Below are 16,162 nucleotides of genomic sequence, written 5' to 3' on the forward strand. Positions count from 1 at the left end.
CATTATCATACCGTTCGTCTCGGAAGTCACGAACGCGTACGAGACTCTTGATTTCTTTTTGCCCTTTCTGAATATCTAGAGCACGTGCTTTCAGGCTGAACCAGACACCCATGTGAACACAATTCAAAGAGAGATCGCCTTTATCAATACACTTCCTTTGTGGACGAAACAGATGCCACTGCGGTTCACGTTTAAAAAAAAAGCGGAACGTTTGTTTGTCAACGAGCGCTATCGTGCCTGATCACCAGGCGACGATACATCGGTACGTTTCAGTCAAACAAAAGCTTGCATTACATTACATTTCATCAGACAGCGATCCTCCATGCTCTAAGCACATAAGACAACTTTAAGGGTAATGGCGGACTGCAGGATATGTCTTAAGGTTAAGGTGAAACTAACCGTTGAACGAATCCCTTTACAAGCAGTGCTTTGAACTAAAAAGAATCACCTGTTACTCACAGGTTGTGCAAGAATGATCGGGTGCCAAGCTACGCCGCTTTATTCGCGATTAGTGTTATGGACGGCCCATCTTAAGTTGTCCTCACGTTTTGCATAACTATTCGTATTTGGAACATTTTCAGTTAGGCTCCCAAGGGCAACTAAGTTACAGTTCTGATAATGGGGAAACGCCTAACTACACTGCCAAGAATATGCAATTAATTTTTCCGCACAGAGATTTCTAGATTGGATTGGCCAAATCCGCGATAAATTGCGAACCTATCACAGAAAAAAAAAACATGTGGATAACTTGATTTTACAGACGATTCACTTTGTCAATTTCAGATGGGTTCTTGGATGACATATTTTTCGTTTTAGAGGATTACAAGATTGTTCTCTTACGTCTCGAGGCCATGATCAATAGCCGACCTCTGTCGACTGCTGGAAGCGCTATAAACTTGTTCTGTATCCCCCAGATATTCCGTTCGGCCATATACTGAAAGTGTCTCCATTGTGAACTAGCAAAATGTCATTCTGATAGCTCGGTGATTATGCTGGCTAAAAAAGTGGTACCGCTAACAACCGATCCGAAATTCTGAAAACGACTTAAAAGCAATCATCTACATTCTGCTCATGTACAGAAGTCTGAACGAGCCCGTCCGTCTCACGCCGAAGGTATCGGGCTACTCGAAGCTTCCTCGGCAAATCGTGTTTACTAGTTTTTGTGTCATGTTATATGTGTACACACGAGGGAAGAACACACCCCCCGAAGCTGGTCTTGCTTAACGGGAGTGGCTACCTATTGCATTCTAGAGCGTACTAACTGAACCGTTTACTCATTTAAATATGTGGAGAAGCGTGGATCTCGTTATGGACAAGGAAGCCATCAGCACTTAGTATTATTATGCCTAAACAGTTACCTTGGCACATGATGGGTTTGTGTTTCAGTCTTCAATATATGACACAGTGCAGAGTTCGCTGTGCTAATCGCGCTGATGTAATATTGTGGTGTTCAATCTCTTGAGTGTCCTCGGAATTTCAGCGATTGTGATGAACGGGAACCGTCGGTTCTATACCGAACCTTCAACTTCGTCTCAATAACCAGTTAATTTTCGTTAATCTGATCGCATGCATCTGTACTCAATGATAACGTAGGAACATGAAATCGGCAGAAATAAGCGAGAGACGAAGCGCCCGTCGGTGGAAAGCCCGTTATTCACGAGAGATCATCATTCTGACACGCAGCAGAACCGCTCTCAATCCGAAGCGTAGTCACTCAGAGACGCTACCTCCGTCTTGCACCTCACCCATCCGAGCCACTAAAGAAAGAATTATTAGGTGTTATTCATTGGATAAATGGACAGTAGGTAGTGTGCGTTTGCAGACCCAATATAAAAAATTTTATAATTGTTCAAAGCTTACGAGTCATATGGTTAGGTCGCGCTACAAGTTTCCACAAAGAACCAAAAACGTTTCCACAGTGAATACGCGGTTCATGGCTAGGCAATGCAGTCTAGGTAGCAGTATGTGTTCAGAGCCTATAGAAAGAGCACGGTTGCTTTCCAAGCTACCAGAATATCTGGCCGGAATAGCGGTAAGTATATTACACATAACAGTTACTCTTCGATAAGCTAATACAACGATCTCCTTAGTCCAACGGCAGTACCGTAACTTCCGATGTTTTATTATATCCAACGATCGGCACTGGGCTGCTCCAAATTATCAGATAATTATTGTATGAGCGTAAATAAACCAGGTATAAATATAAATATATACCGGTATCGAATTCGCAATAAAGACCCGAAGTTCTGATAAAAGTCAACACGCTAGCAAAAAACTTCTATTCGGTGTGGATAGCCAGTGTCTCGCATTGCTATAAACAACGAGGTTGACGAAAAACCCATAAGAAATTTAACTTGCCAATGTTATAAACCAGGCAAGGTAGATAATGGAGGAAATACTCTACAACAGGCTCCCGATCAAAATTTTAACTTCGTCTGATCAACTTCTTCTGTATAGATGAGGTGCGAGAATAACCCAGTTTGCTTAATTATGGATCACATGAAAACCGCTGGGGAATTTGAACATACATGGCATCCTTAAATTAAATGGAAAATCGATCGTATTTATGTATGTAATAAGCTAATAATTCACTATAAAGAACGCTGAAAGGTATACGCGGCCGGCATCGCAGTGATTGTTTGACCTGTAGAATCTGGCTATTTCGTTCGTTCAACGACATAATCTTTTCGTACCACATTACAAAAAAGGAATTGCGGCGATGTCTACCTCAGGGAGTCCCCGACCTTTTCTGGTCGGTAGCGTTCCCGGCTATTTGAGTTCAACATAGCCCCAGTGGCTGTTTATGACCAAGAGACCATATGAGAAAATCCCTTTCTTGCAGACTTGAAGCAAGTAAATGAACTTAAAGATAGCCTATCCTAAGCGTACTTTCAGTCTCCACTTTCCGGTAAAGAACCGACCCGTTTTTGGATCCTCGTTGGGAGGCCCTTGTTTACCAAGGGCTTAAAATGACGTTTCAACCCACCGCTTACGTTTGCCGTTGTCACTTGGGAGGGCAAATTCGCAGGGATAGATGTGCGATTCTATATATCTACACCTATGTTAAACCTTGCATAGGTGTCAGTGAAGCGGCCAAATCGTCATTTTGTAAATAATAATGAAATGCATGACTTTACCAGAAGCTATATACCACAGCGAATTCTCATGAACCAAATAGATTGTGCATATATGAAAGATACGAAAAGTAGCATGGTGTCAAACACCATGCCTCTCGATGTCCGCTCTGGGTTTTGTTATGTTTATAACATTTGATAGGCGAAATAGTAGAGCGTGTTAATCATGTTTCAAAGATTACTTCAACTTGTTAATTATTTTCGTAGTTTTGCAAGATATAACATCTACGATATCTATATTCATGAGAAAGCCTTTATTATCTGTTATGGCTATAAGGCCACTTATAACATTGTTACAGCGTTTATATCCGCCTTATGTTACGTAAAAGCTAAATTTAACGGACAATTTCTCTCGACGGTGGTTAATATAATAATTATCAGAACTCAGGTATGTGCAGCAGCCGCTTCCTTTTACGTAGTAGCACCAAGATTCATGAATTTATTCATTGATTTTCTGCGCATGTTACGCGTATTACGCGGCTACTTTCCAACACCACTTCGTCACTCACCCCACTCAAACCCCAAGCAAGTTCATACCTCATTGACCCGCAATCGTACTCGTTATAGTTATTACCTTATCATTAGTTTATCCTGTTGTGTATGGGTTTGTTGAGGAAGCACCAAACATGTCTCGGCAAGACTCAGCCCGGTGAATTTAGACAGCGGGAGCGGGCTTTTTATGCAAAAGATGATTCCGAAGACTTGTTCAACACGGTATATAAAGTAGCCAAAGATGGTAAATAAAACAATAACCTGAATATGTACGTTAACTATGCAACCAAGCAGTAAATCATTGGGCTGGGCCTAATGACTTACTTCTGGAGCCGCTGAATCCTATCTGCGGTTATGCTGACATACAAACGCCATAGCTTCTCATAGCTCATGACAACTGATTGGTCCACTGTGGAAATAAATCGGAAATTCGGAAGTTCGATTGTTAACAAAGTTTATGTACCCAAAACAAATTTGCTAAATTCATTAGAATACCTGATATATATATATATATATATCAGGTTGATTAGGGTGCATGGGAGGACAGATACTATCGTTCTGGCCCGAAAAAATTGCGACCCGTACTTCCGCGGGGAGTCGAGACTTCAGTATGTTTTAATCGTTATCATGATTATTTAACTGCACAAAAAATTGTCCGTTATTTAGATTATAGCATGTGCGTATGTACGCGACTGCGGTATGTGCCAGTTCGCGGGGGAAAGCTGTAAAAGTAAGTTCTGTTCTGCTTTATAGACAATGGATAAGCAAATTCGCATTCTCAAAAAAAAAACAGCATAGATCTTATTGGGCAGAACAAACAGCTAATATCACTACGAGTACTACCGCCATAATAGAGTATACGTCAGGACGAAGAAAGGTTTTATTGCCTGATTCCGCGAACCCATGCAGGACATCCTTGATCACTTCGGTAGCCAAATTTCGTTCGACACGCGCACGAGGAGATGGCAAGAGGACCTAGAGAGCACAGCGTGAAGTTCACTTCACTGGGAATTGGAGGATATCACTTTTAAACTAAGGATATGAGATTTTTACGACACTAATACGATTATACGTACGCAGCAGAACAAATAGCTGCGAGATGCTCGTTCTTGCCAACCAACGACAAACCAAATCTAGTCCGCTTCACTATATGCATATAGATTACTACATGCAATAATGAATTTACACTTAGATACTTTTGCCGGTACCTATATCTAATGGGCACTGTTGGTAGAATAAGTTGCATTTGGCCGATAGTTAATGTGTGATGACTAGATTTTGTGGGCAGGCCATATGACGAAGTAGTCGGCGACGATGTCAAGAGCTGCTGTGAAATAGATCACTTCACCGCCGGACCTGCCCACTTCTATCTATTTGAGACACAGATAGTTGACCCTGACAAGAGTTTGGGCAAAGCAACAAACCTCATCAGCGCCTGCTCAAGCATACTCATGGACATCTGTCGAAACAAGCAAAGCACTAATTCAGGTCATATTTGCGAAAGACAAAGTAGTATTTGCGGGCAAGCAGGAACGTCAAGGTTTTGTTATTCCAGTGAAGATAAAAACTTCCGTTGGAAAGCATTTAAGGAGTTCGGAGACATAAAGGAACACTGCCAGTTTGCTGCTTTCATTAATCATATCTTCGGGGCCCCCTTTCATCGAATTGCCTTTTCTCTGTAATTACCTAGCATTATTATTTGTCTAATATGTAACTTAAATATACTTTTTTAGTGGCGGAGCGTCAAAAGTCCGAAGTTAGTGAATAATCTTTTTTCTTCTTGAATTTCACGTCCGGTGATGCCCTTGGGTATTGCTTTCGACGGCCAACTTTTGAAATGAAGCGGGCTGTGTTTTAAAGCCAGTCATTGATCTGCGATTATTGCGGTAGTTGGGAGCGCATTAGCGAATCAACAGTGCCCAGCAGAAGATAAGGTGCAAGACCTGGGCGTTTAGTAAAGCATTAGTCTCATTTAGTAAAGCTGACAGCATCCGTTGCGAAAGACAATCGGGCTAGACGAGCCCACACAAACTCAGAGGAAGACCATGCTTAATTAGGATGACTGCGGAATTTAACGGTGACGAGAATGTACTTACGCTACGGTTCCTTTAATACAAAAGAAATGAAGCATGACCGCCCTATTATATGATATCCTTGGCGGAGATCACCGTCCGGCTTAATCAAACGTGAGAAATAGCGGGGCATATGGGCGTTTGTGCTTATACTTAGGTGTTCTTATATAGGATTTAGGATGTAGTAAAAGGTAAACGGCGCGCCACCCAAGTGTTTCCAGCCGTTAGCGGTGCGCGGTTCATGACGAAGACATACATACCCGAATGGGGATTTGTCCTCTACGGCCTTCCCGATAGATGAATGAAAAGGCCACGTCTGTTACTAATATACAGGCCAAGAAGGATGTTGTGGGTTATGCAACCGTTTTAGTGGTAATTGACTAACTTCGTAACCAAAAGAGGCAACGTCGATCGTTAGGCGGGCGGAAGCGCCCATATAGACGAAAAACCTGACAGAATCAAACCATACGCTAAAAAACATATTTCTGTAGATGACCAAGTGTAACGACGTGCCAAGAATATATATATATATATATATGTATATATATAGCGAGTGCTTAGAAGTAATACATTGTATTAACTCCATAAGTATTTCTGTTGGGAGTGATACTCAATTGCCTAGATGAAGGCAGTCTAGCTCTGCTAAAGAGCTATTCAGAAAGTGTCATCGGTAGACGTTTCCAGTTGAAAAACATTAGTTCGAAAAATAGGCCTCAGCCTGCCAACAGGGTGGCGGGATGTTAAGCTTGAATAATGATGAGCGTCGCCTCATAGGGACGGGAGCGGTATTCCATTTTATTCAAGTGCGATAAACCGCCAAGTTAGGTCGAACTTGTGTCCATTCTAGATTTGCATCTGTAAGACATTAGGGATCGAGAAGAACAAGGCTGTCTACATATCAGCATTATTTCATTTCACCTTGTCTTGGCGTTTTTGCAAGGGTTGCGACCGAAGGCGGTTTCTGTGACAGGATTAAGACAGCACTGAAGGCCGTACGCAGCAGCAGATGAAGTTGCGTAAACTGTCATAAAAGTTGTAGAATTTAGCCCAGGATAATTAACTGCCAGATGCCATTTAAGGTGTTTGCCTTTAAAACTACGTTTGCAACAAGTCCGCGAAACCTTATTTTCATCACTTGCGCTCGTGGCATAGAAAGCGCAAAAGACAAGGGCTGCGTGTCACTAAATTGAATTCTCTTCACCCAGCCTCATCCTGATATGCGATTGTTTTTTTTACTGAGCTTGGTGTCGATGTATGTGACCTATTTAAAGGTAACAATTGAGTTTAAAGCTTTATCCATTTTAGCACTGCCAATGTTGTAGCCAAGCGGGATGGCAGGTCACTGAGGTAGCAAGAGAGGGAACTGAACGACGCAGTGCTTAGTGCTTCTGTGGCTTCTTAGCAGATTGGCCTATAGGGTGGGTATCATTAGAATGGTTCATAGTTGTCCTATTAATTGGGTTGTACATTTAGCTGTCCTCTTGTAACAACGTCTAAGTCTGGGCATCGATCGCAGGAGCGGCAATTCGATGTTTAACGACCGAGCTTTATTCGGTGCCTTCGTGACTTAATTTGCATGAAATAGAAGGGCTTTCATGGCTAACAAGTTTACTGCGCTGATTCGGAAAACTCTCAGAGTGGCAGCGCCATCGAGTAGGCCGTTGATACGTGATAGAAGACTTACATCTCTCCTTCTACCTTTATTTTTCTCTTAGGAGGGAGTATAGGGTGTGGGCACCCTACACTCCCTCCTAAGTATGGGTCTCTATAAGTCGCATATCTCAGGGCAGTCTTAAAAACGTGGACAAGCTGCCAGGACGTATTACAGTTCCGACAGTCTTGATCCTGGAAATAAACCGCCGCAAACTGACCGATTCCCTAGCGTTTTTAATACCTACACGACAGCGATGCCTTTATACAAACGCTGCGAATACGGTCTACCGGAAACATCTGAATGGAAGGCGCCAACTAAGACAAGGCTAATTTGGGGAAGCTAGCCTTGCTTCGGTACCGATGATTTTCCTAACGTCAAAAATGTCTAGAACAGAAAACTCTATAAAAACAGTTTCATCCAACAAAGCTGCGTCTACGATAGTAATAAATGCTCACATTTCTTATGGCACCCGCCTATATACCGCTACTCCGCCTAAGTAGATGACAGTTACTAGCTTCTCAAGCTATACTTTTCCTTGAAAAAAACTTTTTTGAGTCTTATTGACATTATTAACGTTTGTTGGTTTTCTTAAGGTGGCGTTCTGGTAAAAGTGTTTTTTAGATAGGGATAGAAGTAGAGGAAAATGAGATACCAGCTAGGCGGTTGTTCCTCTTAGGTGACTTGGACGCTACCTTGTGGACTTCCTTTGCGTCTGATTCAATTCCATCCTTATACGTCACCAAAGCAATTTTGTTCTCGTGGGGCACACTAATCTCGCGTTACCTCTCGTAGGTAGACAACGTGAGATTGGTGATACCCTAATGGCTATGTGGTACTTAGCATAATCAACGGATCATTTCATAATCAATAAAATCGTGCGCAAACATTTTCGGACCTTAACCGTTCAAACCATGTGATTTTTACGTCCTCGAATCGAGTCAGCGACCGCTTGTCGTGGCGGATCTTCCTGACGTACTATTCGTATGCGACCCGACACCTGGCTATAAAATGTGTCTACAAAAAAATAAATCGCAACATGGATTTCTTATATAGTTGCATGAATTTTTATAAACCGAATATGTGCTATATCTCTCACGTTTCAATTGTTTGTTTTATACTAGTGAGCCAGAACTATCACATATCATACGTGCTTTGTGATTGTATAATACGTCCCTATATACGTTAGGTAAAAGTGATTTTTCTCTAAACAAAAAAAAAAATGCAAAGAATTAAAACACCTGAAGCGCAAGTATCTGTGTTTTAAAAAAACCGCAAAAATGTCCTCCTCGAGTCGTGCCGAATGCACGGAGCACAGGATAGGTCGCAAGACGCAGGAATGTAATATCTCGCCGTTGCCGCGTTATTTCGAATAGCAGTTGGCATACGTTAGAATCAAGCAAGTAAATCCGAAAAAACATACATGTTCAGGGGCAGCGAAGATAAGTGAGGGGGATCCGCGACGAGTCAAGCTGAAATTGACACTTCACCGTTGCAAAAACGAAATATGGTTTGCCGTTTCTCGGCTTCACATGGCGGCTCGACTTGTGCGTTCAATCCGAACGTTTGACGAAGCGAAGCTAAATGACAGCGACAGCAAACACATATAGAAAAGCCCAGTAACGCCCCTATAACCCGTTTTTTCCAACACTAACCGTGCTGTCAATACTTTGTCGTGCACGAAATTGAGCATCTAACCACTGGTCTTACAGAGGAAACTACCGATACCAGGAAAGGGTGTACGTAAGCTATATAAAACTGCAGGCCAGTAGTATAGCGTGTCTGATAGATATAAGCGACTCTGAACACGGCCCGTTCCAGTAACAAGGTGCTTGAGCAGTTAAAGACACAACGAACGAATCTTGTTTGCAACATAAACGAAGAATCGCCGCGGTCTGCAGATGAACGTATGTCAACAGATGTTTGAAATTTATCTGCCCTCGTTTTCCGGTTCTAGTGCTAGCTGTATGGCAGGACATCTTTTATACTCTTGGAGCCTGCGGGTATCATTCAAGGCATAGAAATGCATTGCGATGAAGACATCCCGTTGACGTAAATCTGCCTGGCTCTGATATTCGTTGCCGCCCTTCGGCATTGCTCACCACTAGCGTCAGTCGGTTTTTTGCCTGGCTAGCAAGAGACTATGGTCCGTGCTACTTTTACACACAATTTTCAATACATACATGTAGAGCGGCATGTATGTTCCAGTAAGCTATAGCGATTCCGGTCGTTCGGTTTACTATAGTCCTATACTCATGATAAGGCTTGACAGGAAACACTAATAGTAGAGTTCACACCAGATCAAACGAACGGTAGATGGGGACGTCGAGCTGATGTGCAGTGATGAAACGTATCAATATATATTTCCGTAAACGCCGGCCGTTGAGTTGGCTTCGACGAAAAAAGACTGTACCAAACAGTGGAACTAGTTGCCCCAGAGGATATGAGGGGCTTACAATAAAGTAGAAAATAAACAAAATTTTCTTTTTTCGAACTCACAGAGCTCTTAGTTGGCGAGCCACCCGCCATAAGGTTCAATTACTTACATTTTCAGTTTCCACGACCTCGAATGGCCTCATAGCTTTTAAGATCATTATAGGTAATTTCAAATATTTTATGATCTGTATTTAGTTATTAACTAATTAGTGTTAAATTATTAATTGTGCTTAATCCCAGTGATGGTGTAATGATAACGCACGTGCTTACTGACCTTAGAAACACATGACGACCTGGGTCCGAGATGAGGCGTAGAGAGACACATTATACCTATACAATATCGCCGGAATCACAGAAGGAAAACACTTTATTAATTCAAATGACACAGTTTAGTATGAAAATGATATCGCCGTTTCTAATACTAGGATCAATAAATACATTCAGTGCTATAACACAAAAATAGTAGCTGTGGATTAATGAAAATAATTATAATAAAGTTTATTACTACAATGATTATCACCAAGCTCTATTAGCGTTGTGAACTTGGAAGAAAACATACGTCTTTAGAGGTGTTTTAAGATCGAAGCGCACGTAGTTCCTCAATAAGTTCTGGTTTTAGTGTCTTAAAAAACAGTGAGGTTCATGAAAATAATTGTACAAATGAAGCGATGCTGCGATTTAATACAACTGTTAGATTTCTTCATATTTCCCATAAGTTACACATGCACGTAAGTTCTTGCTAACTCACTTAAAGTATTAAATCGTATGCTGATCTGTATTGATGCGAATTGTCGGCCATCACCAACGTGCTGACACTTGCGATGCGTCGAAGAAGATTTCCCATTGGGGTGGGCGTGGGTACTTACCTTTTCAGAGAATATTTTATTATAGGATACTGGATTACTGAATGCCTATTCCATAGTGTTATTGCGGAACATACAGTGTTTCGCTGGTGGCAAAAATGACCATTGCTCTCCTTCGCTCAAAACATGATTTTCCATAATTGTGGCCAATGAAACTCATGTCAGCATAAAAACTCATGTATAGTTACTCGCATAGGATCAGTGAGACCCTTTAGAGTTATAAAGTCAACAGTAAATTGAAGATGAACATTGCCGGGTTATGCCGAATCATTTCGAGGCATACCTTATGTATTTTTTCTCTTGTCCTTTTATAGCCAGATAAAGAGGTCATGCCAGGCAACGCTGCAGTGCTCATACACGGTTCATACAGAGAATTTTTCGGCGCTTAATTTCGAATCTACAGCTTACTTAAAAATTACGTTCGATTTTTACTATCAAAGGGACTAACAGTTGTTTCTTTCTATTTGTCCATAGCTAGTAGTGGCCAGGCACATAAATAAAAATGCTCTTATCAAATGAAAGTTCTGCCTTGTCCATTTTTAATGATTGCACTTACCTCAATTTTTTTGAAAATGGCATCGCTCGCCCTCCTACACGTAGAGACTAATAGATGTCCTCATTATGCAGCCAGGACAGTGGATTTCATGGTCCTGTGTTATAATTAAAAACAGTCTTGTGTTATATAGTAATCAAGCATTTATCGACAATTCCTAAACTTATGGAATTTCCACGAGGTGACAATCCATGTTCGAGGCGTTTCAAGGCGCCTTTCATCAAAAAAGCTTAACGGAACTTTTTTTTTATATCATCTGCTAGAGATTATCGCCGACTCTCGCGGCTCAAATATAAACGAAGAAAGGACTGTTTGTCAAAACAACTTTGAAAGCCTGCAGCAATCAAGGCATCGATAGCCTGACTAAACTATTTTCATAGCTTCATCCAAGGCTAATCTTTCGAAGCAGTCAAGAAAAAAGTTCGAGTCAGATCAACTAAATTGTTAGTATTGAGTGCTGCCGAAACTGATGACGGAAAAGGGAGGCTCGGCCACAAAAGACTGCTGATTAAGGAAAAAGACTTGGCGAAGCAGGAGGCGAAACGCCAGATGAATGCCGTGGGGGTTTCGAGTCGCCAGATATGCATCAGAAAAACTAAGGCTGAAAAAGCGTCGAGATCGTACCACGACAATGGATGAGAGTATGAAAGCACCAGGATCACTAGAAGACTTCGACGATGGCGTGTAGTCGCTGATAATCAATATAGTTTCCGAGAACCGCCTGCTACTTCAATTTTTCAGGCAAGGCCTCTCGGATACAGAAGTCTCTTGTTATCAGATGGTGGAAGTTACTTGGGGCGCAGCCTCAAATGGGTTCCTTTTGCCGCCAGACTCCGTGGTATCTTCAAGCGTGTCAATTCCATGTCATCGCATTGTCTTGGCGATTCTAAGATTAGACTAAGACGATATGATTTGCAGCCGTGGGACGGCAGCCGAAGTCAATGACTTCATCGTAAATATCATAAAATGGATAAAGTAGAATGAAGAAAATTATCGCTTATATCTTTGACCCAACCATGCAGCTACTGTTTTTCGCCCTTCGCGGTAAACTAGTGGTTTAGTAACTATCCACACATATAGAGTATGGTCATACCATCGTCCCTGTGAGAACACTTTCATGGGTCGATGATAAAGATTCAAGCTCTCCAGGAAATCGGTATTCAACGATACTGTGGAGTCGGCGGCGAGCGAGCTATCAAATATTATCTGTACATTTTCCAAAATGATTCAGAATCATCTTACGTCATTGCTGCGTATATTGATGGCGAAATCCAGATCGACACCTCGAGACAAACGTTTCTGCTGCGCCTGCTAGTTCATGTGTTTGGCGCTATTTTGTCGACCGTTTGGCCGTCAAGATGGATAGAGTGTTCCACTATAAGGACCCGACTGTCACGTACTGTTAGCGCACAGCAGAACAGCCTTCAAAATAAGAGACTTTTGTTAGCAAGCGCGTCGCTGAGATTCGTAGACTTTTAACCCCGCACGAGTGGCACCCTGCGCAAGGTAAGGCCAACATTTCTCTGGCTGCTCGTGGCGTTGCAGCTGCTGATCTGAAAGTCAACTCAGTATAGTGGCATGGGCCGCCATGGATGCCGTTGCCAATGGTAGCAGTACGATGAATAAAATCAGTCGTATACGTAATTAGCACTACACAGACCTACTGTGCTTTCTTCGCAGCTAGTTACTACGTCAGGCTGGGTGGGACAAAAATGATAACGCCAGCTGCCGGGACTTATGGCGACTAGGTTCTCGCACAATAGGCTCATTCAGATGTGGGTTAAACATATAGTCAATTAGATCTATACGATTTCAACTGCCAGCTTTTCAGTCAAGCCACTTTGAGATTCATGCAGGCCTTCCAGTGCCTACGCCTCAGTTGAAAATAGTCATTATCACTTTTACTAGGTATACAAGAATGTTGAAAACACGGGATGACTCCTTTTATAACACATCGAAGATATATCATTAAACGGAATACTGCTAAGATCATATCTGCTAAGCATCTATTCGGCCTTAAAAACTACCTCGTATAGTGAGTCAATCTGTCTAACTCTATGTTTGTTTACTATTCAATCCGACTATCTGCATAGTGCGGAACCAAAACATGGCTTTGTTCGTCACCGTCGTCAAATGGACGAAACGAAACTGGGTCGGTGTTTTTTTACTTGCTTGTTACTGTATTAACGTTCCGTCATATCCGTAAAAACACTATACTACATCGTTATGATGATTAATTACAAAAAGTCCCTTTCTTTTTTATGTGAAGCCCTATCGTTCATGAGAAGCGCTAACAATGTGTTACTCCGGTATGTTTAGTATTTGAGTACAATGCTATGAATGATAACAATCTAAAATAGTAACCTTGAATTGCAGCCATCTTGCGTAAATATATAGTTCACAAAAAAAAAAAAAAACGTAAAAAACGCATCATTATACCGCGAAGTTATTGCCTTAGTAACGCATTTAGCGTTGGCGCTCATCGTATATGTTTCTATCGGCGTCGCTTTACAGCCTTTTAATAAATTCCTCTGATCTCTCTGTTAATAAAACATAGTTTACTTTGTTACAGTCCTCAATGAATCCGAATTTCGTGTATCTACAGAAGGCGACCTTCTTCTGGCTAACTGTGAACGAATAATGAAATTTAGATAAATGAATACTAGTATTTCTTAGTAGTATTATCATTTTATATAATGCAACGGAATTTTAAAACGAATTTAAAATTAGAAGTTTTTGCAAAGGACTTCTGTTGGAAGCCAGTGAGCTAATCCGTGGTCGAAATTTCAAATTCTAATCTGGGACGCTTTTCTCATTAAGTTCTAAAACATCTGCTGCCGATCTGTAGTGCCACTACACCGATCGGTACTTCTTTAGTTGGCTATATTTTATGGCCTGCCAACACGTTCAGAATGAGATCTCTGCTTTAACTGTACCACCACTTGGCCTGGTTCATTGCGTTCGATGCTCATAGTTTCTTTTTTTTACTGCTCTATCGTCGCTGAAGACAAAGACTCTGACAAAATGGCTGTAAAAGATTCCCGAAGTTAATTGTATTTGCTTTATGGTAGAGACATTTTTAGACATTGGCTTACGGAAAAAATAAAAACATAAGTAAAAATTTGCATATACATGCAAATCGGGCAGGCGGCTAGCGAGGCACAACCAGAGTTGACGCCAAGGCCAACTCTGGGGAGATTGAAGTTCGTGCCCATATTTGATTACCTGGAATTGGATCGTAGAAAAAGCGCCTCATTCGTATTGCGTGAAGGAGTATGCTTAACGTGTGCTACGTCAAAAACTATCTTCAGCCTATGCTTTGAAGAAACTATTAAATCCTGTGTATCAATATTATGGCCTAGTCCTTTATTTCTAGTATAACTATAATTAGCGTTATACTCCTATGCGGGCAACGTCGAACGTGCCTGGTAGAAAGACGGGCGCAAGGCAAGGCACACTGGCCCTGTTGGCATGCAACCAAATGTACCAAGTTTCTTTGACTCTATTCCTAAACGACCAAACAAATATCAAGCGGGCTTACAGAAATGTATACTACCGAAATTTTAAAATGGTCTTTGAAAAACTTTCCGATATAATCACTATTTGATAAACAATAACAAATGTGCCGCCTTCGAAGCTCAATGTCAATTATTTTAGGTGATTTCATAGAGGTACTTGCGACGTAATCAGAAGAGCGACGGAACACTTTTTTTGCAGTGAAGTTCTATAATTTCTGAAAGAACCTTTCTTAAAGTTTATTTGCATTTGTTCTTTGGCAAATACATACTCAGATAGTGGTGTTTATTCTAGCGTATAATAAAGGGAAATAGTCCATCTCAGATAAGTTCAGACTTTAATAACAACCCTGACCGGGCGTTGCCATTTTAACCAACCGTTACTTGCTTTTCTAGAGTTACTTCTCTAGATTTCCGAGAGGCCTATTGCGACCCAACTAGACAAAATAGACCTTTATGTAATATTCAGTGGTAATAGCGGTGGGGAACAGTGAATATATTCGTGTTTTTGGGAAAGAGAAAGCTACAGTAATACGCCAGGAATTAGGGGGTGATCCTTTTTGTTGAAGGACGGCATGCTGTATCGCCCCTTCCAACTGTCGAAGTGATCCTATCGGAAAGGAAGCTCAAATCTGTGTTGTTATTTGATGATCATACCTTTTTTTTACCATTAATCTAGCTCTTCGCTCGACTATTTCTGGCAATTTGAATCGCCATTTGGGTTTCAATCAGAGTTTCGCATTTTCTAAGGTAAAGTTTTCAGATTATTTCTTTTCTCTTTGAAATTAGTCTGAGTATATATCTGGAGGGTAAGAAATGCGTGCGTCTCTGTGAAGTTAATAGAAGTATCAGACCCATATGCATCTCAGTTTTGCGGTAAATCGATAACCTTTGTCGATTTACTTCAACTATGTTTTTTGACGCGCATTCTGTTTTTCTCGAAATATTTTTAGAAAAGAGTGTGATTTTTTTTACCACTTCTACTTGATTAAAAATGTTTTAAATGTTCCTTCAAGGATGAATATATCACGCAGCCTCAAAGTTTATCGCCAGGGGACTACTATTTATGTTTTTTTGCTGATTGCTACTATTTATGATTTAGACTAAATCGATATAAGAAAATGCAAGTACCATTGGATAAGGGGAAAGACCTGAACACCTCTGAAGGATCAAATAGTTGGTTGTCACAATACAAAACTAAACTGCTCTATTAAAGTATCGCCAATATAACATAAAAGGGGTCGACTTGAAGGTTTTTAACCTGCGGTTTGTTCTCATCCTCTACTCTCTGTATATTCAATTGTCTCGAATCTAAACCATGAGATATTACTACAGGAATCATCCAAAAAAGGGCTCACGGCCCAACTAGGCCTACTGCAGCCTCTGCCGAACTCCGCGAAGAGCATGCTTATATAGCGGAGTGTCAGTCCCGATGTAAAGTGCTGT

The 16,162-nt window shown here is 41.2% G+C and overlaps 1 long non-coding RNA gene across 2 annotated transcripts; it reads left to right on the forward strand.

Annotated features, from left to right (window-relative positions):
• Nucleotides 1-2: 2 nt before the first annotated feature.
• On the forward strand, nucleotides 3-10,312 carry LOC147758442 (uncharacterized). Of its 2 annotated transcripts, none has more exons than XR_015319547.1 (2): nucleotides 3-262; nucleotides 784-2,281. It is a non-coding gene; the product is annotated as an uncharacterized LOC147758442 (long non-coding RNA). The 2 variants fall into 2 exon arrangements; XR_015319548.1 differs by having other exon boundaries at nucleotides 234-352; nucleotides 784-10,312.
• Nucleotides 10,313-16,162: the final 5,850 nt, after the last annotated feature.

Source organism: Varroa destructor, unplaced genomic scaffold (genome assembly GCF_002443255.2).
Source record: "Varroa destructor unplaced genomic scaffold, Vdes_3.0 BEIS01000001.1, whole genome shotgun sequence".
Classification (NCBI taxonomy): domain Eukaryota; kingdom Metazoa; phylum Arthropoda; class Arachnida; order Mesostigmata; family Varroidae; genus Varroa; species Varroa destructor.